General features: G+C 44.6%; 1 protein-coding gene and 1 non-coding gene across 11 annotated transcripts in view; both read right to left on the minus strand.

Moving 5' to 3' along the window:
• SHROOM3 (shroom family member 3) overlaps window positions 1-27,671 on the minus strand; it is a 331,538-nt gene that overhangs the window by 58,562 nt on the left and 245,305 nt on the right. Inside the window, exon 1 of one of the 10 annotated variants that reach the window (XM_086405218.1) lies at window positions 21,103-21,380. The exons of 6 other annotated variants lie outside the window; for them this stretch is intronic. The gene's annotated coding sequence lies outside the window, so the exon portion shown is untranslated. Of the gene's footprint in view, window positions 1-18,111; window positions 18,205-18,568; window positions 18,637-18,742; window positions 18,883-21,102; window positions 21,381-27,671 lie in introns of those variants that run through there. 3 more of the 10 variants (XM_086405214.1, XM_086405219.1, XM_086405216.1) reach the window with 3 other exon arrangements.
• On the minus strand, window positions 14,253-14,325 carry TRNAG-CCC (transfer RNA glycine (anticodon CCC)). The gene has a single exon. It is a non-coding gene; the product is annotated as a tRNA-Gly (tRNA).

Raw genomic sequence — 27,671 nt, forward strand, 5'->3', positions numbered from 1 at the left:
ACTCCCAGAGCACCAGCCCTGGCTCCGTTTGCACAAGCCAACGCTCGAGTCCAAGCTATTCCAGATTGTTTAGATTCCACTGCGCTGGAGGCAAGCCTTTTGTGTGTCCATTTAAATCTACCCTCCCACCCCCAGTCCCTAACACCATTTCCCTAACACTTTTCCTCCACACACCCAGGGAGCCGGAGAAAAATGTTAAGCCCCAAGTGGCCAGTGTGTTCCCCATGGGAACAGATGCACTCTCCTGTGGAGAGTCTTGGGTTCTTAATTTCCAAACACCCTGTCTGCACCTTCAAGGTCTGCTCTTGATCAGTGAGTCTGTCCCTGCATCAGACTCTGAGGCAGGTTCGCCACACTGGGTACCAGTGATATGCTTTCATGTCTCTTTGAGAGCTGACCAGTAGACCCCACACTACATCCTATAAGCAGGAATCTGAAGAAGGCGAAAATGCCTGCGGTTTCTCTTCTGCACAGGCCTTGGGTGAGAAGTGGTGGGATTAGGCATGGTATTGATTTCTTTGTATTTCAGGACAGGGAGGGAGATGATCAGGCAGTCAGCAGGGAGTCTCCACTTCGAAACTTTTGTCTAGTTTTATCTAAGTGTAATCGCCTCCTTTGTTACCTTACTTTTCTCAACGATTTGAGGATGCTTGACTTGAATATATTCAGTATTCCCCTAGACCGGAAGTCTGAAAGCCTGGTTGGGGTCCTGTCACTTGTGAGCCGAATGACATTGGGCAAGTAAATGGTGAGCCCCGGGCTCCTCATGGGGAACCTGAGAATATGGCAGAACCCACAGTGTAGGAGCCTGGCCCTGGAGTCTGAGTCAAGTCCCGGCTCCAGCCACTGAGCAAACTCTGTGACCTTGTCCTCTCTGTGCCTCTATTCTCGGATCTCTGAAATAGGTGCAAAGGAACAATGGCTTTCATAGCATTGTTGAGAAGTGTTGTCTTAGTTGCTCAGTCATGTAGGACTCTTTGCAAGCCTATGGACTGTAGCCTCCATCCACAAAATTCTCCAGGTAAGAATACTGGAGTGGGTTGCCAGGCCCTCCTCCATGGAATCTTCCCAACCGAGGATCGAACCTGGGTCTCCCACATTGCAGGTAGATTCTTTACCATCTGAGCCACCAGAGAGGCCCAATTCAGGTAAAGCACGTAGAATAATAATGATGTCTGTACCTATTCAGTTCAGTCCAGTCGCTCAGTCGTGTCCGACTCTTTGCGACCCCATGAATTGCAGCACGCCAGGCCTCCCTCAGAGAAGGCAATGGCAACCCACTCCAGTACTCCTGCCTGGAAAATCCCATGGATGGAGGAGCCTGGTAGGCTGCAGTCCATGGGGTCGCTGAGGGTTGGACACGACTGAGCGACTTCACTTTCACTTTTCACTTTCATGCATTGGAGAAGGAAATGGCAACCCACTCCAGTGTTCTTGCCTAGAGAATCCCAGGGACAGTGGGGCCTGGTGGGCTGCCGTCTCTGGGGTCGCACAGAGTCGGACATGACTGAAGCGACTTAGCAGCAGCAGCAGGCCTCCCTGTCCATCACCAACTCCCGGAGTTCACTCAGACTCACGTCCATCAAGTCAGTGATGCCATCCAGCCATCTCATCCTCTGTTGTCCCCTTCTCCTCCTGCCCCCAATCCCTCCCAGCATCAGAGTCTTTTCCAATGAGTCAACTCTTCGCATGAGGTGGCCGAAGTACTGGAGTTTCAGCTTTAGCATCATTCCTTCCAAAGAAATCCCAGGGCTGATCTCCTTCAGAATGGACTGGTTGGATCTCCTTGCAGTCCAAGGGACTCTCAAGTCTTCTCCAACACCACAGTTCAAAAGCATCAATTCTTCAGCGCTCAGCCTTCTTCACAGTCCAACTCTCACATCCATACATGACCACAGGAAAAACCATAGCCTTGACTAGACGGACCTCTGTTGGCAAAGTAATGTCTCTGCTTTTGAATACGCTATCTAGGTTGGTCATATCTTTCCTTCCAAGGAGTAAACGTCTTTTAATTTCATGGCTGCAGTCACCATCTGCAGTGATTTTGGAGCCCAAAAAAATAAAGTCTGACACTGTTTCCACTGTTTCCCCATCTATTTCCCATGAAGTAATGGGACCAGATCCCATGTTCTGAATGTTGAGCTTTAAGTCAACTTTTTCACTCTCCACTTTCACTTTCATCAAGAGGCTTTTTAGTTCCTCTTCACTTTCTGACATAAGGGTTGTGTCATCTGCATATCTGAGGTTATTGATATTTCTCCCGGCAATCTTGATTCCAACTTGTGTTTCTTCCAGTCCAGCGTTTCTCATGATGTACTCTGCATTTAAGTTAAATAAGCAGGGTGACAATATACAGCCTTGACATACTCCTTTTCCTATTTGGAACCAGTCTATTGTTCCATGTCCAGTTCTACTGTTGCTTCCTGACCTGCATACAGATTTCTCAAGAGGCAGGTCAAGTGGTCTGGTATTCCCATCTCTTTCAGAATTTTCCACAGTTTATTGTGATCCACACAGTCAAAGGCTTTGGCATAGTCAATAAAGCAGAAATAGATGTTTTTCTGGAACTCTCTTGCTTTTTCCATGATCCAGCAGATGTTGACAATTTGGTCTCTGGTTCCTCTGCCTTTTCTAAAACCAGCTTGAACATCAGGAAGTTCACGGTTCACGTATTGCTGAAGACTGGCTTGGAGAATTTTGAGCATTACTTTACTAGTGTGTGAGATGAGTGCAATTGTGCGTTAGTTTGAACATTCTTTGGCATTGCCTTTCTTTGGGATTGGAATGAAAACTGACCTTTTCCAGTCCTGTGGCCCCTACTGAGTTTTCCAAATTTACCTATTCAGCACTCAGCAAATCAGCTCCTATAATTATATGTATCCTGCGGAGTTGGTATCAGGCTTCTAGATAATGTCTGTTAACTGTCCTGCATACTGCCTACACATGGGGTATCTGCTTAATTAATGCATCATTTTCATTATTGTCTTCAACCTTCATTTTAGAACTCCTTTCAGCCAAGATCGTTATGTAAAACAGACACAACTAAAAGACCTAATTTATGCTGGAAATAACAGCAAAAAGAGCCTTGTCTGGAGTTAGCACATCAGAGCCTTTTGCAGAATTCATCATGTGGTCTCTAATTAGGTTTCTCCTACAGCCCTAAGCCACAAGAAAAAGCTCTGACGTGCTAACTCTGGACAAGGCTCTGTTGGCCCCAGTGGCCATCTGATTTAAGCTGAGGTGGAAAGTAGACTCAAGAGGCATCTTATCAAATCCATAAACGTAAAGATGACACAGCACATCCACAGCCAGCCATTGGTAGAATCCATTTCGACAGCAAGCTTGACTTTCTGGCTTTCCTCTAGACCCTGCTGCTGTCCATGGGAGAAAACAAGAAAGACCAGGCCTAAGCTTTCACAAAACCTTTGTGGCATTTAATAACTTCCTCATTTTGGGGCCTAAAACACAGTTGTTGGCTCTGCCCTCTCTGAATATGGCCGAGTCCTTTTCTCTCTCCTTAGCCCCTACCCCTCTCTGGGAAGCACCAAGGGATGGAAGGTCCAAGGTGCAGGCTGTCTGGAGTGAAGGGCTAGCAGGAAGAGCAGGCAAATAGGAAAGAGATGGAAGCAAGAAGAACAGGAGGCTGTTTCATCTTTTTAAGGATCTTTTACGCAGGATTCTTCTCACCCCTAGCAGAGACCAGCACCCCAGCAATGACCTCTGGGGGACCAGGCTGAGGTTAACAACCGGGTGTGAGGGCTCAGAAAACCTGGGTTGCATGTTGCTGACGGTGGCACCCAGGCTAAGTCACAGCACAGCCTCCCTGCCAATCTTCACCTCTCCGGACCCTGGGTGGCCTGGCTACGAGGCTCCCGTGTGGGCTGCCTGGATGCTCGACACCAAGGAGGAAGCAAGGCTGAAAGGAAGGCAGGAAGGATGACCAGCATGCAGAACACACGGGACAATAAATAAACACTTTTAAACATGCTCTAGTGAAAAGAAATTCCATAGTGAATCTTGCTGGCCAAACTGGTGAGATGTTTTTGAGGGTTGTTTTTAATATTGTTTCTTACTACTGTCCGTCTCAGTACCACAAACTATGAACAAGGAAACAGAAATCAGAGCTGACTTGAAAGATTTACCAGGGGCCAAAACAAAATGATTGTGATGCACTAGCCCAGTGTCATCTTTCTTCGCCAGATAAGAAACAAGAAATCCAGGCCAACCACCTACATATTTCTACTTCCTACGCTAAGTACATTCATATTCCCAGCCCCCACTGTTCATACATGAATGTGAGAATTGGACCATAAAGAAGGCTGAGCACCAAAGAATTGATGGTTTCGAACTGTGGTGCTGGAGAAGACTCTTGAGAGTCCCTTGGACAGCAAGGATATCAAACTAGTCAATCCTAAAGGAAATCAACCCTGAATAAGGACTGAAGCTGAAGCTCCAATACTTTGGCCACCTGATGAGAAGAGCCTTACTCATGAGAAAAGACTCTCATGCTGGGAAAGACTGAGGGCATGAGAAGGGGACAACCGAGGATGAGATGGTTAGATGGCATCACTGACTCAACGGACTCAAAGAGTTTGAGTGAACTCTGGGAGATGATTAAGGACAAGGAAGCCTGCTGTGATGCAGTCCATGGGATCACAAAGAGTCAAATACGACTTAGCCACCCAATAACAGCACAGTTCATAATTTATAAATATATAGTAACTGCTTCACTATTTGGTATTTAAGTGGAGTCCTTAACTGCTTTCTGAACTGAGCTTCAGCCAATACTGAAGAAGCAGTTCCAGATCGCTCTGTTCCTGTAGCTCTCTTGAACTCCAAGGAGAGGTGTTTGGGGAGGGTCTCTCAGATCCCTTTAGCTCCTGATTTCTACTACATTTCCATGAGGATGGGCAGAGGGGGCTCCAATCTCCTTAGCGTGGGCTGTTACAGCCTTAGGAAGAGCTCAGTTCTGACAATCAGCAGTTTTCTTCTTTTGGTTGTGTTTTGCCTGGGGAAGCTTCCTCGCCAGCCACATCCACTCCAGTCCCCCTCCAACCCAGGGGCCAGCGCCATCTTTAAAAACAAAACTAAATGGATTATGTCATTTCTAATAATAAAACTTGTGTAGCTTCCACATGCATTCTGGAGAAAATCCAAATTCTTATAAAGAACAATATAAAGAACAAGCCTGCCACGCTCTCCACTTCACACATGCAATTCCCTCCGCCTGGAAGTCTTCCTCCTGATTCTCCGCTTGACCGGCTCGTCCTCAGCCTTTTGGTCCAGGGAGCACACCACCTCCTCAGAGACCATTTCATCTGCCTCATACAGTCTCTGCCCAGCACCTGGTCTTTCCTGTCATTGCACCTGGGGCCACAGGTAAATGTTTATTTCCACACGGATTGCACTGGACAGAAAGTGCAGCCAAGTCAGGGTCCACGGCTGGCTTTTCTTCAGTTTTGCGCTTTTAAACCATTACATACCCAGGGCCTCAGTGAGTGGCTCGCGATAGGCACACAATACAGATTTATAGAAACAATCACAGTTGACTGTAAAGAGAAAAATTGTGTGATGCATCCAAAATGGAGCTCTATGCCCTTCAACTTTTAAAGGCATTAAATTGTTTACGTGTTTAGGGAAAGCTGGGGACCTCTTTTAGTCATTTTCTATATAAAGTTATGAGGGCTTCCCTGGTGGCTCAGCAGTAAAAAAAAATTCACCTGCCAATGCAGGAGATGCGGGTTCAATCCCTGGGTTGGGAAGATTCCCCCTGAGGAGGGCATGTAACCCACTCCAATATTCTTGCCTGGAGATTCCCATGGACAGAGGAGCCTGGCGGGCTACAGCCCATGGGGTCACAAAGAGTCCCACTCGACTGGCTGCTAAACAACAATATGTAAGGTTGTGAGTTGATTCCTTTGTAAAGTAGAATTCAGCTCTAACTGTTGGTCCCTGTCACAATAGCTAGCTTTTGTGGAGTAGACATGAGCAGTGCTGGGGGAATACCCCCTTCGCCCAACAGTTGGCCCAGCTCAGCACCATCTTGCTGCCTTATGTTTCGAAACCACCAGAATGCTTTTTGAGATTAAACAGACAGAAGTGCATTTATACAGGGCTAAGTTGTCCTCAGAGTCTCCTAGAGAAATTCCTTTGGATTTAGGCGGGGTGCCTGCATGTATTCATTTTCATAATTTGCTCTGTGAAGTTGCGTTTGTGGGTGCCTGGGTCTCTATGTTCTCTTTCTGCTGCTCCAGGTCCATCATGCAGGAAGCTGCATGTCATCATCTCTGCATCCTGTTTCCAGGCCTCTCCTCGGATCAGAACCTCAGGTTCCCGAGCCCCTTTCTTCCCTTCAGTCTCTGGGAGGCAGAGAGGGTCTGGATTCTCCGCCCCTTCAGTGTGTGGCAGAAGATACTAAGAACCCATGCCCTCTGGCTCAGATTTCTGCTCTTAGCCTAAGGCAGCTGTTCTTTGTTTGCTGATGACTGGGCATCTATCAAAGGTGTCACAGATGTCCTCAATGAACTGCCCTCTCTTGAAAAGCCCCTTGTTTCTATTACTGATCTTTTGGTTCCTATGTATTTAGACAGAACCTTTTGGGTCACTGTCCCTTCATTCTTCCCCTCTCTTGGGGCTTCCCTTGTGGCTCAGCTGGTAAAGAATCCGCCTGCAATGCCGGAGACCTGGGTTTGATCCCTAGGTTGGGAAGATCTCCTGGAGAAGGGATAGGCTGCCCACTCCAGTATCCTTGGACTTCCTTGGTGGCTCAGATGGCAGAGAATCTGCCTACAACACAGGAGCCCCAGGTTCAGTCCCTGGATGAGGAAGATCCCCTGGAGGAGAGCATGGCAACCCACTCCAGTATTCTTGCCTGGAGAATCCCATGGACAGAGGAGCCTGGTGGGCTACAGTCCATGGGGTCCCAAAGAGTCAGACACGACTGAGCAACTAAGCACAGCACAGCAAAGGGCATGCTTACAGTGGAACGCACTGAACAGGATACAGGCCTGAGGCAACACAGAGTGAACTTCTTAGATGGTAAGTAATAATTTAAAAAGCAAGTGAAGTGAAAGTCTCTCAGTCGTGTCTGACTCTTTGCGACCCCATGAACTATACAGTCCATAGAATTCTCCAGGCCAGAATACTGGAGTGGGTAGCCTATTACTTCTCCAGGGTATCTTCCTGACCCAGGAATCGAACTGGGCTCTCCTGCACTGCAGGTGGATTCTTTACCAGCTGAGCTACCCAGGCATCCCTTTACTTGTTCTCAAAAAAACCTCTTCCTTCTGTTCACCCACCTTGGTTTGGCAGTATGGTTATTACAGGAGGCCACGTATAACCCTTCAGCCGTGCACAGAGGTGCTTTGTAGGTCTCGGCCCTGTGTCTACCTGTACCTCCTGTGCCTCTTGTTGACGCTTTTTCTCACTTGATTTCCCCTGAAACCTCCCAAATGGAACAAGTGTACAACTTACAACACTAACATTCAGCATATTTCTGACTCTTTCCGAAACCATAAGCCTAACTATCTCCAGATCTTAAGCCAGTGACCTAGATGCCAACCTTGCATCTGGAAAAGGGTGGGTAGGGGAAAAAGCCAAATGACTAGCCAAATCTTTTAACCTACCTATTAAATACTTAATCTGCGTCATATTTACTTTTGACTGCAATGCTACCACCTCCAGGGCCCTAAGACTAGTCCAGGGCAAGTGCATAGGAAAACCAAGGGCCCTCATGCAAGGGCTTATATTAAACTGGTGACATCTTTACCACTGGAGTGTATTGTCCTAGACACAAACACTCAAGAGTGTGACCTTAAATCAACACAGTAAGTGGCAGGCTGCATAACTTGTATGAACAATGCGGATTCCGCAGCCAGCTGCTTGGGTTCCTATTCTGGCTCTGTCATCTCGCAGGTGTCTGACTTTGGGCAGGTCACTCAGCCTCTCAAGCCTCAGTTTCCTCCCCTATAAATATTAAAATACGCATATCAAAGTGTAGTTGTGAGGCTTGAATGAATATGTGTAACACACTCAGAACGGTGCCTGGCAGTGTTTCCTTCTTACCAATGGCAAGGAAATTTACATTTCTTGGACACATGGTGTGTACCAGATACTGTGCTTTAATAGGTTATTAATCTTATCGTTTGAGACAGCAATGATCCTCATATAGATAAAGAAAGCAAAAAGAAATAAGACAAGTAGAAAGTAGTCCGGCCGGAGACCACACCACCCCTCACGCAATGCCTGAAGGTCCCAAGACTGTGCGTGCTTTTTTCTTAGGCATCAGCCACATGCCAATCCACATGACCATTTCTGCCACATGACCCTTTTGCCAGTCATACATGACAGAAAGCAATGAATGAAGACAAAAGACCAGAAAAAGTACCAAAATGTTACTACTGGGTGATAGGATTAAGGGTGATATTTTTTCCCCCTTTTCTGTATCTTGCAAATTGTTTACAATTAACATTTATGACTGTAGTTATCAGAAACAGTAAAATCAGCCTTAATTTTTTTTCCCCTCACTAGAATGAATCTCAGCCTGATTTCTCCATATTTTTAAAGGAAAATCTTTGTCGGGAAATGGAGTGGATGTACTACCCTGGGAGTAAGTCTGGGCAATGGAAAGACTTCATGCCACTATTCCATCTGAGCCCTAGGACCTCATCTGTAAAAAGGGGACGGAGTTCTATCTGCCTGGTGACATGGCTGTGGGATCTGGTAAGCCTGGCACGTGATAACCACAAGAAGGGAGCTATTATCATTTGATCCAAGTGGCCTACATGAGAGAGATGAGTACGGGAAGGCACCCAAAGGGTGTGACAGGATGCGGGTATAACCATTGGCTCTTTCATTCCTTAAAGAGGGCAACTGCAAATGTCCAAAGCATTTGGTGAGAGAGATAAATGTCACAGTTCTCGCATATAAGAACAGGAAATAAAAGGCGTTACCTGGGCCCCTTAGGAACAGACCAGGGCAGAAGGCCCAGCAACCAGCGTGAAAGAAATGGTTTCTGGAGTATCAAGGCTGACAGTATCAGCCTGAGGATTCTTCTACAAGCCTCGTTTCAGCAGAGGGAGCTTCAGGCGCTGAGCAGGGATGGGACTCGGTGAATGTGTATGCATGGCTGTTTTCAAAACACGATAAGGTTGGGCCCAGGTCTTTTTAGATCCTGGAGTCCTCTCACCTCAGGCTTTAGGGAGTGAGACCCCCTATCCTCCTGCAAGTGGGAGTGGATGACAGACCCTGGCTCTGGAAGGGAGGCGATTGCAGTCTGTGGGAGGTGGGGTTTCTTTCTCCTAGGCGTGCTCAGTCATGTCCAATTCTGTGACCCCGTGGACTGTAGCCCACCAGGCTCCTCTATCCATGGGATTCTCCAGGCAAGAATTCTGGAGTGGGTTGCCATTTCTTCCTCCAGGGGATCTTCCTGACCCAGTGATCGAACCCAGGTCTCCTGCATTGGCAGGCAGATTCTTTACCACTGAGCCATCAAGGAAGCCCTTCTCTCTTCCATCTACATGCAAATAAGTTGCTCCTGTCCTAGACCTGCATGGAGAAGAGGGATGGACGTGCAAAATGTAAATGGAGGTGGTCATTCATCGCAAGAAAATAGGTCCCTGGCTAAATTTGGCAACAGCTGAGGGATCTTAGCAAAATGGAACTCACCCCCTTGTTTGTGGGGGAGGCCTAATCCTTACTTTGCCCAAGAGGATTATTGGGTCTTAGAAAGAAGCTCACATGCACTTTTTTTAAGCTCGTGCCAACTGCATTTGTGTCCACAATATCTAAGATTCGTTCTGCTTTTGGGGTAGATAATAGACATTCCATGCTATTTACATCCCTCCAAATCTCAAACCTAAATGTTTCCAACCTCTGCTATCACCCAAAGTGGGACTCTGTCTCCCAAGCTTTGCCCCAGCTGTTGCTTTATATTCTTTGGAAGTATATTTTAAATGGAAGGCAAGGTACCCAAACTGCAGTCAACTTGTGGAAAAGTAGGTGTCTGTGGATTTTAATATATCTTTTCAAGGTGTTTGTAACTATGGTTCCACTGGCTAAGTTTCTACTCATCCCCATCATTTTCCCTTTCCTTCCGTTACTATGTGCTGTGCTATGCTAAGTCACTTCAGTCATGTCCGACTCTTTGCAATCCTATGGACTGTAGCCCACTAGGCTCCTCTATCCGTGGAATTCTCCAGGCAAGAATACTGGAGTGGGTTGCCATGCCCCTCTTCAGGGGATCTTCCTGACCCAGGGATTGAACCCGTGTCTCTTATGTCTCCTGTACTAGCAGGCAGGTTCTTCACTACTAGCGCCACCCGGGAAGCCCAGCACCTGAGTAGGGCTTTACAAAGTATTTTTACATAACAAATTCAATCCTCATAATAACCCTATCAAGTGTTTTCCCTCTTTCATAGAAAAAGGCAACCGGGGAATGGGTAATTTAAGTAAATTGCTCAAGATCACAAAGACAGTGGTAAAGCCAAGAACCCACACACTATAAGGCTCGGAAGCATGCCCTTAACCTTGATCTGCACATCATCTAGGGGCTCAGATACTTGTAGGTGGAGTGGACTGTAGAATAAATAGAGCTGCCTGATTCCAGGAAAAGCATGACAATTCTTCCGGTCCTGGCATCCTCAGGAGCCACGATCTGTGGTGCCTTCTATAGTAACTTCTCACCTTCACCAACAGGGCTGCTTAATTTCCACCTGCAGTTACAGTTCCTGTTTCTGGGGCCAGTGGAACTCTCAATGAGTAGGAATCTGGGCCTCAAACAGCTTCTGATTTGAAGCTTCAAGACAAACTCTGAGCTGGCTGTGCTCTCCTCTTGAACCTTTGGGCTGCCTACGATCCCTAGGTTTCCTGAGCCTACCTGGTCCTCCAAGCTGAAGGAAAACCTGCCATGGACACCAATTCCTTCCAGACCAGAGCCTGGTCTTGTTAACGTCCCAGGCATAAACAGATGGTACTGGGCACAAAAGCTAAAACAAAAGCAGGTGGGAAAGTGAGTGGTCATCTTCTTCCAAATGGGCACAGCAGGTCCTACCCCCTCGCCTGGGCACCAGCACACAGAAGGGGGTGCCAGTGGGTAGGGGCTTGGCAGGTCCACCCCGGGCCAGCTGAGAGCAGGAAATACCCTGTGAGCCGCACATCACCCCTCGTCTCCCCTCCCACTAGAATGCCAGCACGCCAAGCCTGGGAAAAGTACAGAATCCACGACAAAGAGAAGGTACTGGACTGTGACCCCATGCCACGAACCAGGGGCGGATCAGCGGCCTCCGCCCCAGCCAGACCTGGCTCAGTGGGGAGGCGGCCTCCTCTCACTACTGAATTCCAGCTGCTGGTGGTGAAGAGGTAACCATGGGAACCAACACAAAGGGCTTAAGTTGAGTGAAAGAGGCTGGAGGCGATGGGGAAGAAGCAGAGGGACCTTCAAGTGACAGTCCTACGATTCTAGCTTTAGCCCAGCACAGTTACTATGGATCAGACTAAGAGACTAGTGGAACCTGAACAGAGCCAAGCAGCCTCTAGGGGTCAGAGACAACCAGAGAGCTGTAGGGTTTCCCTCCAGATTTCTTTTCTCCCCTTCAGAGTGATGCCCCCAAAGCTTCATCCGCCAGGACTTTTGCCCTGAGATAACATGGCTCACTTGGGTGGACAAAACTGGTACACGGTGAGATTCCTTTAAACACAAGCAGCACTTTGCAAAGAGGTTCCTCTCGTGCCCCCTGGCTTCAGCCTGTTGTCCCAGCAGCACCCACTCTGCTTGCTGAGGGGCTTCCCTGGTGGGTTTTACACAGACCTGGGTGGTTGAGGAACTGGTCCGGAGGTTGGCTGACAAGCTACACTACAGAAGACAGCCATGGATGCTGAGAACGTTAAGAGAGCATATTGCATAAAAACCTGTACTCTGGTGAGGTGGGCTGGGAATTCCGTGAAAAGGCTCATATCTACGTAGGGAATCATGTCTGTATACTTAACTACCTTCCCCTCAAGGCATATTATTTTAATTGGCCAATGTGACTTTATGTGTCTTCATTAACTCAGAAGGGTTCTCAATCTACCACTTGGGATTTTTTCTTTTATAAAGTTCTAACTCAGGGTTCTCCAGAATCTGGCAGTTGAGGAAACGCCATGAAAATGGGGAATATAAAATATCCCGGGGCAACAGTTTAATGTTCCTCTTAATTTTTAAAAAATATAGCTGATTTATAGTGTTGTATTGGATTTAGGTGTACATCAAAGAGATTCAGTCATATATATATTCTAACATATATAATGGAGCTAAAGCTCCAATGCTTTAGCCACCTGATGCAAAGAGCCAACTCACTGGAAAAGACCCTGATGCTGGGAAAGATTGAGGGCAGGAGGAGACGCGGGCAACAGAAGATGAGATGGTTGGATGGCATCACTGACTCAAATGGACATGAGTTTGAGCAAACTCTGGGAGATAAGTGAAGGACAGAGGAGCCCGGCGTGCTGCAGTCCATGGGATCCAACAACAATATTCTACCAGATACACACTAGTATACACATAAAATAGATCACAAGGATCTACATTTCTCTCACTTTCAGGGCTTGTGGTACACTTCTCATCTTTCCTTGCTGGTAGAGACCAAGATAATACTGCACCTATGTCAGCCCCTACTAGGGCTTTACAAAATCTCAACCAAATCCACATTCTTTGTTCACAAGTCACAGAGGGCCGCTGATAGGAAGACTTTTGAGGGCCTGGGTAAAGACCCGGACCACATTCACAAGCATGTCTCCTGTGAGTCCTCCTCCACAAGGTAGAAAGTAGATCCATCAACTATTTAAGATATACATACTCTCCATCACCGGTGCTCACCTGCACACCGCCCAACATTGTAGCCTGAGTGCCACTTACTGGTGTTACTTTCTACCTGCAGTAGTTAAATTTAATAATTTCACCTAAAAGGGAAAGGCAAATTCCAGGAGATAGTGAAGGACAGGGAAGCCTGGCGTGCTACAGCCCGTGTGGTCGCAAAGAGATGGGCATGACTTAGCAATTGCACAAGGGCAACAAGAAGAAGGGAAAAGTAACTGGTATCTATTAATAACCTCCTCAGTTGAGAGGCAAGATCTGTGGGGTTCCAACCCTGGCACCTCCATGCCCTCAGCAAGCTAGTTCATCTTTTCTGTGGTTTTGGAGTTTTCTCACCTTTAAAGGGCTCAATAAGAGTGCCTACCTCATACAAGCATGAGGAAGATACAAAAAGAGTCTCAGACAGCACCTCTTAGCAGGGACTCGATACATATTAGATATTAATTCCCACTAGGTGCCAGGATAGTTATTTTTATATTTTAATCCTTAAAACAGCCTAATCTGATCATATATATTAACACTTCTTTTATCACCATTTTACAGATATGGAAACTCAGGCTTAAAGAATTTAAGGACCTACCCTAAATTACTAGGCAGTAAAGCTCAGATTTAGGAGAAGGCAATGGCACCCTACTCCAGTACTCTTGCCTGGAAAATCCCATGGGCAGAGGAGCCTGGTAGGCTGCAGTCCATGGGGTCGCGAAGAGTCAGACATGACTGAGCAACTTCACTTTCACTTTTCACTTTCATGCATTGGAGAAGGAAATGGCAACCCACTCCACTGTTCTTGCCTGGAAAATCCCAGGGATGGGGAAGCCTGGTGGGCTGCCGTCTGTGGGGTCGCACAGAGTTGGACACGACTGAAGCGACTTAGCAGCAGCAGCAAAGCTCAGATTTGGGTTTCCAGGTGACACTAGTGGTTAAGAATCCACCTGCCAATGCACGTAGACATAAGAGATTCAGGTTTGATCCCTGGGTTGGGAAGATCCCCTCAAGGAGGGCACGGCCACCCACTCCACTCCAGTAATCTCGCCTGGAGAATCCCATGGACAGAGGAGCCTGGAGGGCTGCCGTCCAGTGTCACAAAGATACGGACACGATGGAAGCAAGTGAGCACGCATGCACCCAGAGCTCAGATTCAAACCCAGGCTGCTCTGTTTTCATAGCCTAAGACCCTTCCACAATTCTATACTGCCTTTCTAGGAGACCATGTTGTTGTAACTAAAAGTAAGGATAAGAAGAAATTCTTATGTCTTATGTCTAAGAAAACAGCATCAAAACAAAACAGGATTTTAAATCTCCACCTTAAGCAAGACGCTTTTTTAAACTAGTTTTTAAAATTAAAAAAAAAAAATCATTTATTTGGCTACACTGGGTCTTAATTGCAGCATGTGGGATCTAGTTCCCTGACCAGGGATTGAACCTGGGCCCCCTGCATTGGGAGTGCAAAGTCTTAGCCACTGGACCACCAGGGAAGTCCCTAAAGTTTTTTTTAAACTAACAAAACCAGCCTAAGAGAATGCCTCTGCCCTGAAAAAAAAAAGCGCATAAGAAATGGGCACACATTCACACAATCAGGGCAGCTGTGAACCTTTGGGTGTAAAACGTTTTATTATTCATCACCGAATTCCCCAGGGTTAATATGTTCTCAGTAAACGTTTGGTAAATGCTCAGTGAATGAGTTAAATCATTCTAACAACAAAATGCTTCTCTTGGACTTGGCAAAGTTTACATTGTCTTTCCCGAACACTTTGCTGAACCTAAATAATTGAAGATTAATAGATTAAGTAAACTAGTATTATATTTACCACTCTGTACAAGGTATTTTACTGAAAAATCCAGTTATATAATGTGTCCCTTAAAAAAAAAAGCACAATATTAATTATATAGAGATGATTTTTCTTTCCCCTACTTCTTTGGAAAGAGTTTATAATATGTAAACCTTTCACCTGGATTCTGTGAATGCTGTGAGCCTGGTCTGGTAGTTCAGTTTCAACTACTCTCATGAAATCCTCAAAAACAGAGGGCTTTGCCTAGCGGGTATTTTCTCTTTGAGGTTTACATTTGATAGCAAAGCAAAGCCCTAGTGGTACTTTGATCAGGTAAGCAAGAACTAAATTTAAATTCCCTACAACCTGGGAAAAGAACCCATTAAAATGAAGATACATATAATGTTAAGGATATTTGTTATTATAAGATCCTTGATAATCTTAAATAAATGAGGTGGCTTTTACAAAAAATGGAAATCACTTTCTCATTAACAACAAAACCACATATTTATCACAATACATGGAATTATGAGGGGACACTTACAGAGTTCTTAACTAAGCTAAATACTTTGATTATCTAACAATTCTTAAAACCCTATGAAGGAGGTATTTCATTACTGTCCAATGGCTCCGGGTTCAGATGCATTTAATAACTTACCCAGAGTAACATACACCTAGAGACAGAGATGAGATATATACTCTTGTCTATCTCTAGGAACTATGCTCTGCTTCGAATTGAGCTAATGCTTCGAGTACAATAAAATACATGTCTCAAATGCTCAGTTCAATGGAGTTTGATAACTGTGTAACAATCGTTCAAATCAAGACATACATTTCCATGGCTCCGAAAGTCACCTCTTGCCAGTCAAACTCTCTCGATCCCCACCCCCAAGCAACCACTAACATCCATAGTCATAGATTAGTTTTGCCTGTTCTAGAACTTCATAAATAGAACTGCTACATATTCTTTTGTGTCGGCCTTCTCTCAGTTTAACATAATGGTTGAGGTTCATCCCGGTTCTTGTGTTTATCACAAGCTCACCCCTTTTGATTGCTGAGTGGTATTCCCTTGGTGTGGCTGTACCACAGTTTATCTGTTTTCTTATTGGTGGACACAGGGTTGTTCTCAGTTGTTGGCAATTATGAATAACATTGCCATGGCCACTCTGTACAAGCCTCTTTGTGGGCATCTGTTTTCATCAGTTTGGGTAAATAGCTGGGTGTGGATATGTTGAGTCATAAGGTTGATGTATGTTTAACTTTATAACAAACAAGTTCTTAACCCCTGTACTCTATTCCCTCAGAATGGCACTAGCTTATTGACATGTTTGATTTCTTCTCTTACATGACGAATTCCTTGAGGACAGAGGACCAATCTGCAGTTGCCGAGCCTCCCACATAGCAAATGTTTATCGAACAAATGAACGATCATTGTTCATACTCCTATTCCTTCTCTGGGTGTTACCAAAGCATAAGAAAACATGCTTGGCATGCATGGAGAAATAGGACAAGCTGAAGGGTTGTGAGGTGGGGGTAAAAGAACCAGCCAGCTAGGAGACTCCTGACTTGCCCGTTTTTTTTTTTGTTTTTTTTTTGACATGACCTTTCCTAGAAAGTAAATCCCTCCCAATGATCCTGCAGGGAGGGCGAGGGGTGGCTATTCCTGATCAAGTGACCATGGAAAGGGAGGAAGGTGTCGCTGCAATTGAGGTCACATGGTGGTTAGGATTACAGGATACTTCTGTCAAACAGGAGGGTGGAGGAAGCAGCAACCCATGAAATTCTAGTGGCAGAGCAGGAGCTCAGGAGGACGGCCTCCAACACAAGTTACAGGAATACTTGGTTTTGGTGAAAGTACCACACCGTTTCTACATTGGAAACGGAAAGTCAAGAATACATTTGGAGGAGAAAGTAAAATGTTCATGTAAAAATGTAATCAGACTTAGGGTTAGTTGCTCAGTTGTGTCCAACTCTTTGTGACCCCATGTAATATATATAGCTCGCCAGGCTCCTCTGTCCATGGGATTCTCCAGGCAAGAGTACAGGAGTGGGTAGCCATTCCCTTCGCCAGGGGATCTTCCCAACCCAGGGATCGAACCCAGGTCTTCTGCACTGCAGGCAGATTATATACTTTCTAAGTCTTGGGAAGCAGAACTTTTAATTTCCATAAATCTGTTCATTTACTTGAAATTACAGAACTTATGCTACAGTCAACCTAGAACTTCTTAGAAAATAAATAAATCACTGTTGATTTTCTATCCATCAACAGAAAAGGACTGGCAAGTCCTGGGGGTAAATTTAAAATCTTCTTAGCCAAAGGAAAAAAAATTTTTTTTTTAACATAAATCAAAACAGGGCTTTGCCACATCCTGAGCTCAGGTGCTTCTGAGGCAATCTTTATTTCCCTTGATTCCAGGTTGCTGAGGACTGAAATTTGTTTAGAATTCCTCAATTTGGGGGTTCTGAGAAGTGACCTTGCCTGCCTTTATCCAAACAGTATTGCACCAAAGCCATCCTAGGCAGATGGATGTTTATCCTATTCTTAAAATCTCCAGGGAAGTAAATTCTCTACAACATCCCTTGGTAACCTTCTCCAGGGTTTTATCAAGTGTACAGCAAGGAAGTTCTGATGCAGAAACCAATAAAAATATTAACTCTATGAACCTAGTTACCAGCACTGAAAAGGCGTATGTGTTTGAGCACTTTGCCTTCATGGTAGAGATGTATTTACAAAACAGGCTATACAAACAGAAACCATTTGTCTGGAGCAGATGTGGGAAGTTGATTCAAGAGAAACTGCCACAATAAATTCCGTCCCATGAACCATGTGAATAAGTTATTGTTGGTTATAACATTTTTTAAAGTATAAATTTATTTCCTTGTCAATTCCTAAACCAGGTTTGTTAGCAATTTTAAAAACTCCAATACAGCTGCAAAGTTTTCAAATAACTAGGCTTCCATGAAAAACTAGGCCTTGACCAATCGAACGTAAATGCGATTGTTAAGGACAGTTTACTTCTGTATATGCCACTTTTCTGCCACGATCATGAAACACTTTTGTAATTAAAACAAAATTTTTTTAAAGACAAAAATTAACCATCGAAATTAATTAAAATGTAAACCAACTTCCGGTGAGATTATTTGAGGCAAGATTAAGCATATGTCTGACCAATGTGCTTTTTGCTGGAAATGATAATTTACCTAGCCTTAAAATATTAACTAGTTAGAAATAGGAGACGCACAGAACTATCATCAGAAGCCCCTGTGCTAAGATTTCCTGCCTCACCCTGACATCTCAGAGCAATCTCTCCATGGAGATTATATACATGTGGACTTCTATTCCCTTCCTCTCAAAAGCCTCCATGCACAAAAGTGCACCACAACAATAACACGATTAAAAAAAAAAAAAAGTAATGCCAAAATACATCAGAGAGAAGAAAAAGCCGGTCACACCTCCCCCACCGGATGCTGGATGTATTGAAATTTCATTACCTCTCCTCCACCCCTCAGCAAAGCACCTTCCTCTCTCTGGCAGCTCACAGTAAAGCGTGTGTCAGGTATCATTTCATTTTCGTGATTTAATTCCTGCAACATGACAGTGGGACACACCTTTAAAAAGCAACTGCCTTAAGAGGTGGAACAAGTGCAAGGGGGGAGGGGCAGGCATGCGCCTCAAAGGCACTCTTGGGATCTTTCCTACAGAAACAAATCCAGTAAAACCAAGAAAGGCCAGTCGTTCTAAACTCAGTAGGAGCCCTCGTAAGAAGCAATTTATCAAAATTAAAATATTTCACAGATCATTTCTCCTGAAAAGTTTTCATGCTGTCAATAATCTGCAATTCTTTTCCTCTTGGAATAGCAGTTTCTGCCTCCCTAATAAAATTATTTAAAAAAAAAAAAAGGCCAAGGTCCAGGAGTGTCAGGAGGACCCTCGGAGGGCGCCACCTACCCCCATCAGGCCGGCCGCCGGCAGAGAAAGCCCGCCCGAGGACTTATCCTTGCAGAGAGGGTTCTTCAGAGTCGCCGCGGGGACCGAAATAGACACCCTTTACAGAGCAGAAGGCTGGGTACCCGCCTTCCCTCCGCCCCGCCCGGGGAAAGCGGACCCGAGTCCCACACTCACCATCGCCGCTCGCCGGGCCGCGGTCGCCCCCCGGGGCCGCGCGGGGCTCGGGGCCGACGCCAAGTTCAAACCTCGCCGCCCGTCGGAGGAGGCGGCGCGGGGCATCGCCGGCGGGGCCGGGCCGCGCTTAACAATGGGAGGCTCGGCCGCGCCCTGCGCCCCGGCTACAGCCGCGAGCCCGGGGCGCGGGGCTGCTGGGGGTGAAGCGGGGCGCCGGGCCCGGAGGCTGCGGGGGCGCCCGATCACCACGCCTACCGGGCCGCCGGGGCCGAGCCGGAGGGGCTTGCTCGCTCCGCGCTCGCCACCAGGTAATCGCACAGGAAGCCTCGCCGATTGGCCCGGCCGCTCAGGACGGGATTTGCATTTCAATGGCAGCGCTAGCTCCCTAAGGTTTGAAAAAGGATTCCCGGCTGCAGGAGCCGGGCTCCGCTCGCCGCCGCTCCGCCGTCCACGTCCTCGGGTCCTCGTGGTATTCAGGGGGCCGACTCACACACTCGGGCGCTGCTTGATCGGTTCACAGTCAGAAAGGTGTCTTAACTCCACCTCCCCGCCCATTTTGAAGTGAAGGGGGGGATCCCAGAACAAAATACCCACTTCAAAAAGCCCGCGCTCGCTTTTCAGGGGCTATATAGTTAGTAATTGATCAAATGAAGCATGAATGAACAAGGTAAAAAGTTCACATCTTTAAAAAAAACAAAAAACAAAGCTCGCATTACATGGAAAATAGCCATCCTTTTTCTCCGTGTGTTCTTTTTCCAGTATAAATCAACTGGAGAGCTTCAGGTTGTTTCTGATAGCTAATGCTGTTGAAACCTCCCTTCCCAGTTCTTTTGTTTCCTGAGCATCATCTCTAGATGAGGAACAGGTGATTATTAACAGGTTATGACTGTAATCTTACAGGAAATTCTGGATTCAGCTTTGCAAACTTTGGGGTCTTAGGCAGTATACACACCTGAATTTATTTTGCATTGACATAGAGGTACTCCTTTAATATTCTTAAGGAGGGTATGGTGCTATTTTCAGTTTCATTTTTCTTTAAAGGCTCTTCCAGCCTCTAACAGAGGTGGGAAAAAAAATTTTTTTTTCTGTAAAAAGTGCGTTTCTTAATGACTTTCACATGCATCTCCAGGGATCAACAGTAAGGTTTGAAATTGGCTTTATTTCTTCTCCCTCAAGCAGAATGCCTGTTAAAATTTTATTTTATATATAGTAGTTTTTAATATATTATTTTATATATATCAGGTTCTATATTTAGGGTGATAAACACACATATAGACCCAGAAAAGAGAATGTCTAATTAGGTAGGAACTAGAAACCTCAGTTCCCATAGAGTTAATATTATTTGCCTTTACTTGGCTGTGCTTTTTATAATATCCTGGCACAATGCAGAAGAATTGGGGGCTACAAAAACTACTAAATAAACCTCTTTATAGATATTTTCAAGAACAGGATTCCCCCTCCCCCAAGGTATTACCCCCCTCCCCTTGAAGTTGTATTTTCTTTGCATCATGGTATCACTGCTGCTGCTAAGTCGCTTCAGTCGCGTCCGACTCTATGCCATCCCATAGACGGCAGCCCACCAGGCTCCGCCGTCCCTGGGATTCTCCAGGGAAGAACACTGGAGTGGGGTGCCATGTCCTTCTCTGTCATGGTATCACAGGCATGTACAAATATATATACACCTGCCACACAGCCAGAGGAGTACCCACCCACATTGTTGCTAGGTGTTAGAAGCAGGGAGGCTAATGTTGCCTGTTCTGTGTCCTAATGTCCTGTGGGGATCTAGTTTTAGGTGGAAGCAGATGATGCTCAGAACTTAAGCTTTAAACAAGGTGGTCAGTCCTTGCTGCTTAGAAAGCACATTGCAGCTGCCGCCATGTCAAGGAAGTAAGGCGTATTAACTGAGGACGCAGCCAGGAGCTCTGTAGGCAGAGGAGATAAGACCTCCTCCCCTGCTGCCCTGCTACCTTGTTTCCTGAGTGCCCAGGGTCAGGTGAAACCTTGTAAGGCTGGACCAGATTCCTCTACTCTTGTGCAAAACATCACTTTAAATTGGCGATTCAAAACACACTGTGGCCACTGAAAATAAATGCATGGTTACCAAAGGGGAAAGGGGGGAAGGGATATATTAGGAGTTCGGGATTAGCAGATACAAACTACTATATACAAAATAAACAAGGTCCTGCTGAAAAGCATAGGGAACTATATTCAATATCTTGTGATAACCTATAATGGAAAAGAATATATATATATATATTTAAACCACTTTGTTGCACACTGGAAACTAACATAACATTGTAAATCAACTATACTGCAATTAAAAAAAGAAGTTTTAGAAACACTTTAGATCCAATTTTTACCTCCCACATAGACTTCATGACACCGGTTAAATCCATCACTATGACAGGAGTTCCTGGGCTTCCGCTGTACCACAGGTTCTGGAAAAACACTTTTTACTTCTACCTATAATTTAGATGTATTGCCAGATACTTGTAGATAAAAGGAAAACAAATTATCTCCTGGGATCAAAGGTGAGATTGGAAATGAAAAAATCTACACAGCAATAGAAAATTCGGCAAACTGCGCTCTGTTTGAGCTAGGAGTAAGTTCCCTCACCGGGTCCTTCAGTTCCCCTTCAAAATGGCCCATCCCTTCCTCCCAAAGCATAAATGATAAATGACTGTAAACCAGTTACACGTATCAGGTGTATATATGGATAAATGCCAAGACTGTTTCTGTCAAGTCATGCTGCCTTTTAGTTCCGACATCAAGATCACTCCCAGAAATAGTGCATTACACTAGAATCCAGAGCGTTTTATTTTTTCTAGTGAAAACAGATATACTGATCAAGAAATAAAGCTTTAAACATGCTACAATATTTTACGAGGGGGTAACAAATATGAAAAATACACAACCTAATCTTAGAGAAAGGGTTTGCTTGGCCAATCCACAACCTGCTGTTTGCATATTTTTTCTTTTGTTTAAAGTTATGATTCTTTTAAACATCTTTATTATGATATAAGGCTTCCCAGGGTGGTGCTAGTGGTAAAGAATCTGCCTGCCAATGCAGGAGACCAGACGCAAGGGATGAAGGTTCAATCCCTGGGTCAGGAAGATCCCCTGGAGTAGGAAATTCGACTCTAGTATTCTTGCCTGGAAAATTCCACGGGCAGAGGAGCCTGGCAGGCTACAGTCCATGGGGCTGCAAAGAGTCGGACACAACTGAGCAACTAAACCCACGCGCATTATGACATAATTTACGTACCATATGGCTTACACATGGTCAGAGGCACATTTTTGCCCTTTCCTCCCCAACTTTTGCCAATTCCTTTTCTTCCCACCTCTCTCTCTTAAAAAAAAAAAAAAAAATATATATATATATATATATATATTTGTTGTGGACCATTTTTAAAGTAGTTATTGAATTTGTTCCAATATTTCTTCTGTTTTATGTTTTGGTTTTTTGGCCAGAAGTATGTGGGATCTTAGCTCCCCAACCAGGGATTGAACCCTCACCTCCTGCATTAGAAAGCGAAATCTTAACCAATGGATCACCAGGGAAGTCCCTTCCCACTTTTCTTAATTAGTTTAACCTGCAAACCCAAATTTCAATTTGAGTTAAATATGATAACCTAAAAATATTTAAAATCACATTATATTAATCTATACTGATTAAGGACCTGACACAATTCGAATGGTCTGATTCATTCTGTATACACATTTAAAAGTTTGTCTTTCCACAACGATTATCAGGTCTTATTACTAAGGAGAAACCTGTGAGAATGAGTGTCTTTTTCAAACAAAAAGCTTAAGACATTTAGGATTACTGCCATATGTCTCTAAATTCCAATCTCAGCAGTTATTCTTTGAATTTTTGAATTTTAATTAGTCTAATACATTTAGTTATATCTTTAAAGAAACTACATATAGAAATCATATATGTGATTTGGATTTGAATTTATTTCACAAATTTAGCTTCTTTTCTATATTACGGTAATAAGTTTTTAATATATATTGTACTTTCTTAAATGTCACTTAGGAATAGTCAGTTATTCAAGTGGAGGTGGGGTTAGTCGCTCAGTCATGTCCAACTCTATGTGATCCCATGGACTATAGCCTGCTAGGCTCCTCTATCCATGGGATTTCCCAGGCAAAGATACTGGAGTGGGTTGCCATTTCCTTCTTTAGGGGATTTTCCCAATCCAGGAATCAAATCCAGGTGGCTCACAATGTCGGCAGATTCTTTACCACCTGAGCCACCAGGGAAGTCCAGTCAACCATTACTTCTTACCAATTCAGTTTGGCCTTTTTCTATTATTCCAAGTAAATAAAGTTTTCATATGAAGAATGTAAGTATTTGAAACATGACTCTTTGCTAAAAAGTAACAGTAACAGCAACTATAAGCTCTTGCCATAGCTATACAATAAATTCCCTGTTTCATCTGTGCTCTTCTTTTGGATGTTGACACCTTAGAAAAACAGTGTCAAAATCTGTTGAATATTGAAAATCAGTTCTAAGGATAATTTAATGGTCAGTATAAACACAATCAAGAAATAATACTCTTGATTGATTCAGAGAGAAAATATTAGGAAGAACATATGGGGTCCTCCCTTCTCAAATGGCTATTTATTTGGGTTTAATGTGAACTTTTCATAACTTCTAATGTAATATTCACTTTGGCAAATATTTTTATTTTTTTGAACCACTCACAGAAAAATGTGAAAAACAAGTGAACAACCATCCTAACTGAATAAAATGTTAAAATGGATATTGAAAGTAAGGAAATACATTTAAGACTGCTTTAAACCTGGGAAAGACTTTATTTCATGAAGTGATGATTGTAACAGGAAAGGGGGAAACCCTATATGCTTTCAGCTTCTCAGAGTTAGTTACCCTCTCTCACAGAGACCTTTCTCATAAATAGCCCAGTAAGCCTGCAAGTCCTTGGAGCTGACACTTTCCTCACTCTCTCTCTTTGTTGAAGGCATCTTCTGCTGCTAGCAGCTGATTCATACTGACAAGAGCACCTCTGTGTTTCCTGCTGTTCTTTGTAGCCTCAGGACCAGGGCCCCAAGTAAAGACCTTTATGCAACCTAGTTATTACCAAGAAAGCTATTTAGAATCTTGCAAAGGTCAGAACCCAAGGAAAATAGGGAAGGACTAGGTAGGCCAAAGTTCAGTTACTATCTGCGACACTACAAATGCATGTCCGTACAGCATCCCTGGTGGCTCAGATGGTAGAGAATCCACCTGCAATGCAGGAGATGTAGGTTCAGTCTCTGGGTTGGGAAGATGCCCTGGAGAAGGAAATGGCAACTCACTCCAGTACTCTTGCTTGGGAAATCCCATGGACAGAGGAGCCCAGCAGGCTGCAGTCCATGGGGTTGCAAAGAGTTGGACTCGACTGAGCAACTAAGCACACACACAGCACTCAACAGCAGCAAGCATGGTTTTGTGGGTCAGCTGTGGGATCCAGTATCAAATCTGTATGCTGCTAAGTCACTTCAGTCGTGTCCGACTCTGTGCGACCCCATAGACGGCAGCCCACCAGGCTTCGCCATCCCTGGGATTCTCCAGGCAAGAACACTGGAGTGGGTTGCCATTTCCTTCTCCAATGCATGAAAGTGAAAAGTGAAAGTGAAGTCTCTCAGTCATGTCCGACTCTTCGAGACCCCATGGACTGCAGCCTACCAGGCTCCTCTGCCCATGGGATTTTCCAGGCAAGAGTACTGGAGTGGGGTGCCATTGCCTTCTCCTTCAAATCTGTATAGGTCTAAACAGAAGCGAAATGAAGAACAGAACTAGCAGAAGGACAGTTTTTGTCGGTGAAGGAAGACAGCAAGATGGAAATATAAGAGATAAAGGCCATTTTCAATGTTAGCAGGGAAGGGTGGTTCACTGATTAAGCAACAGGTCAGCAGCTCCAGGTGATACTGGAGACAAGGATTGACAATATTCTTTCTAGTTTGAAAGACTAGAAACACGTCCTGGAGACTGGAAACAACCTAAATGTACATATAGAAAATGGTTAAATTCATTGTGAAGCGTATCGTGCAGCATTTAAAAGGCAAGAGGCAGACCTATACGTAGTGACACAGAAAAGACACAGTGATTAAGGAACTTGCCCGGGGTCATATGGGTACTAAGACACAGAGCCAGGATTCACACCAGGATGGAAGAGAGCACAGCTCAAAGTGTTAACCACGAATACCTACTTAACAGGCTCATGGGGGGATTCATGGTATGATGCAAGATGTGTATTGTCATTTTGAAAGAATAGAGAAGCATTTCCTGTACTTGTTTATGTCATTATAATTACCTGCTCCAATGTAAGGTGATCAGTATACAGTACAGTGTAAAATCTGTAATAGGATAACATGCTTTTCTTTTTAAACATTGATATTCCTAATTTAAAAATGGATAATATTCTTTATAAACATTCAAGTATTACAGAAATAACAGATATAGAATGAATGTCCCATGTAATCCTAAATTGCTCCCCAAATCATTATCCATTGTTGGGTGGAAATTCCTCCAGCTCTTCTCTTTTATGGATGTTGACATGTTATCATTTTGTATGTTAATATTAACATATTTTTTCCAATAGATGATCACACTGTTTTCTAACATGCATTTTCATTTAATAATTTCAGACATCTCTCATGATGAAGGTGAAAGAGGAGAGTGAAAAAGTTGACTTAAAACTCAACATTCAAAAAACTAAGATCATGGCATCCAGTCCCATCACTTCATGGTAAATAGATGGGGAAACAATGGGAATAGTGACAGGTTTTATTTTCTTGGGCTCCAAAATCACTGCAGATGGTGACTGCAGCCATGAAATTAAAAGATGCTTACTCCTTGGAAGAAAAGCTATGACCAACCTAGACAGCATATTAAAAAGCAGAGACATTACTTTGCCAACAAAGGTCCATCTAGTCAAAGCCATGGTTTTTCCAGTGGTCGTGTATGGATGTGAGAATTGGACTGTAAAGAAAGCTGAACACCGAAGAATGGATGCTTTTGAACTGTGGTATTGGAGAAGACTCTTGAGAGCCCCTTGGACTGCAAGGAGATCAAACCAGTCAATCCTAAAGGAAATCAACCCTGACTATTCACTGGAAGGACTGATGCTGAAGCTGAAACTCCAATACTTTGGCCACCTGATGCAAAGAGCTGACTTGTTACAAAAGACCCTGATGCTGGGAAAGACTGAGGGCAGGAGGAGAAGGGGATGACAGAGGATGAGATGGTTGGATGGCATCACTCAATGGACATGAGTTTGAGGAAACTCTGGGAGATGGTGAAGGACAGGGAGGACTGGTGTGCTGCAGTCCATGGGTTGGACATGACTGAGCAACTGAACAACAACAACTCCATGTCAGAAAATACAGTTTCATTTTATTTCCTTTAAAAGTTGTGTAGGATTCTCAGAACTTTCTAAGCTCACAGAAGAGCTTAGATAAGAGAATTTTCCCATTTACCTTTTCCTCTCCTCCTCTGCCTTTTCCTTCTCTCTCCTTCATCCATTTCAGTTCAAATACCACTTACTAAGTGCACCTGCTAACTGCAGGGTATGAAGCATACAGGATGGATGAGGTTGTAGTCTTGACTTCAAGGAGCTCAATTTACTGGGAAACTCAGATATCTAAAGAAATTATTTCAGTAGAAGGTGATAAGGATAGTTAGGTCTTATGGTCAAGAGCATGAATTGGATTCAAGATCTTGCTAGCAGTCTGCGAGGTTAATTGATCTCACTAAGCCTTAGTTTTTCCTCTATAAAATAAGAATAATTACACCTCCCATTGGTTTTTGCAAAGATTATATGAACCAGTCATTCAGTGTGTGTCTCTGGGAGGCAGGAGTAACTGTGAGATATTAATGGTTCTTATTCCCGCCAATGGATTTCCTCATAGTCCTGTCTTTCCTCCCAGTTAGTGTCACTCACTGACCAAGGAAGGGATGACTCAGCAGAATTTTTATATCATAAAAGAATCCAGACTTAAGATCTGAAAGAATACTCAGTTAGAGCCAGTTTTTCTCCAAAAGACATTACAGCTTTCTAGAATGAATAAAGAAGGGTAAGGAGAGTCAGAAGGGAAGTGAAGGGGAGCTAGAAGCTGGAGCCCCTCTAAATGCTACCCAATGCAAGATGGAAGCTCCAGGTAGGTGAAATGATTTGAGAGCAGAAACTACGGGGGTTCCGATCCCAAGCAAAAGCCTGGAGAATTGGCTCAATCCAAGAGCTGCTGGGAACTCAGCACGAGGAGGAATCAAAGAAATGTCTATGCAGTACAGCTGGGCAGGAGAGAGGCTCAGGCTTTCACCAATCCTCCTAACCCAGAGTGGTCCAGGAGAAGCAGAAGGTGTCTGGTAAACCCAAGGAGGGCACAGGTGCCTGATGGATCTGAGGAGGCTGCAGACACCACTACCCCAACTTGGATGTGATCAGACATGTCAGACACCAGCATGGGGAGATGGTGACATGGAGACCAAAGGGACAACTTTATCCAACTTCCTTACAACATACACACACACACACACACATACACACCTGGACTTTGTCTCAGCACCTCACAACTCAGCTGCAACCTTAGGAGCTGGAAGAGATGGGTTGGCTGACATTGCTTGTGTCTCCTTGCTGAATGAGGTCTCAAAACAGAAATTATAGTCTATTTTTTTTTTAAGGAAACAGATACATTTCTCCCATAATTGTGTTTTTGGCTCAAGATTTGTAACCACTGCTGCTGCTGCTACTGCTGCTGCTAAGTCACTTCAGTCGTGTCTGAGTCTGTGCGACCCCATAGACGGCAGCCCACCAGGCTCCTCCATCCCTGGGATTCTCCAGGCAAGAACACTGGAGTGGGTTGCCATTTCCTTCTCCAATGCATGAAAGTGAGAAGTGAAAGTGAAGTCGCTCAGTTGTGT

The sequence above is a fragment of the Bos grunniens genome, chromosome 6 (assembly GCF_055505025.1).
Source record: "Bos grunniens cultivar Pamir isolate PY7600 chromosome 6, Bosgru_T2T1.0, whole genome shotgun sequence".
NCBI lineage: Eukaryota > Metazoa > Chordata > Mammalia > Artiodactyla > Bovidae > Bos > Bos grunniens.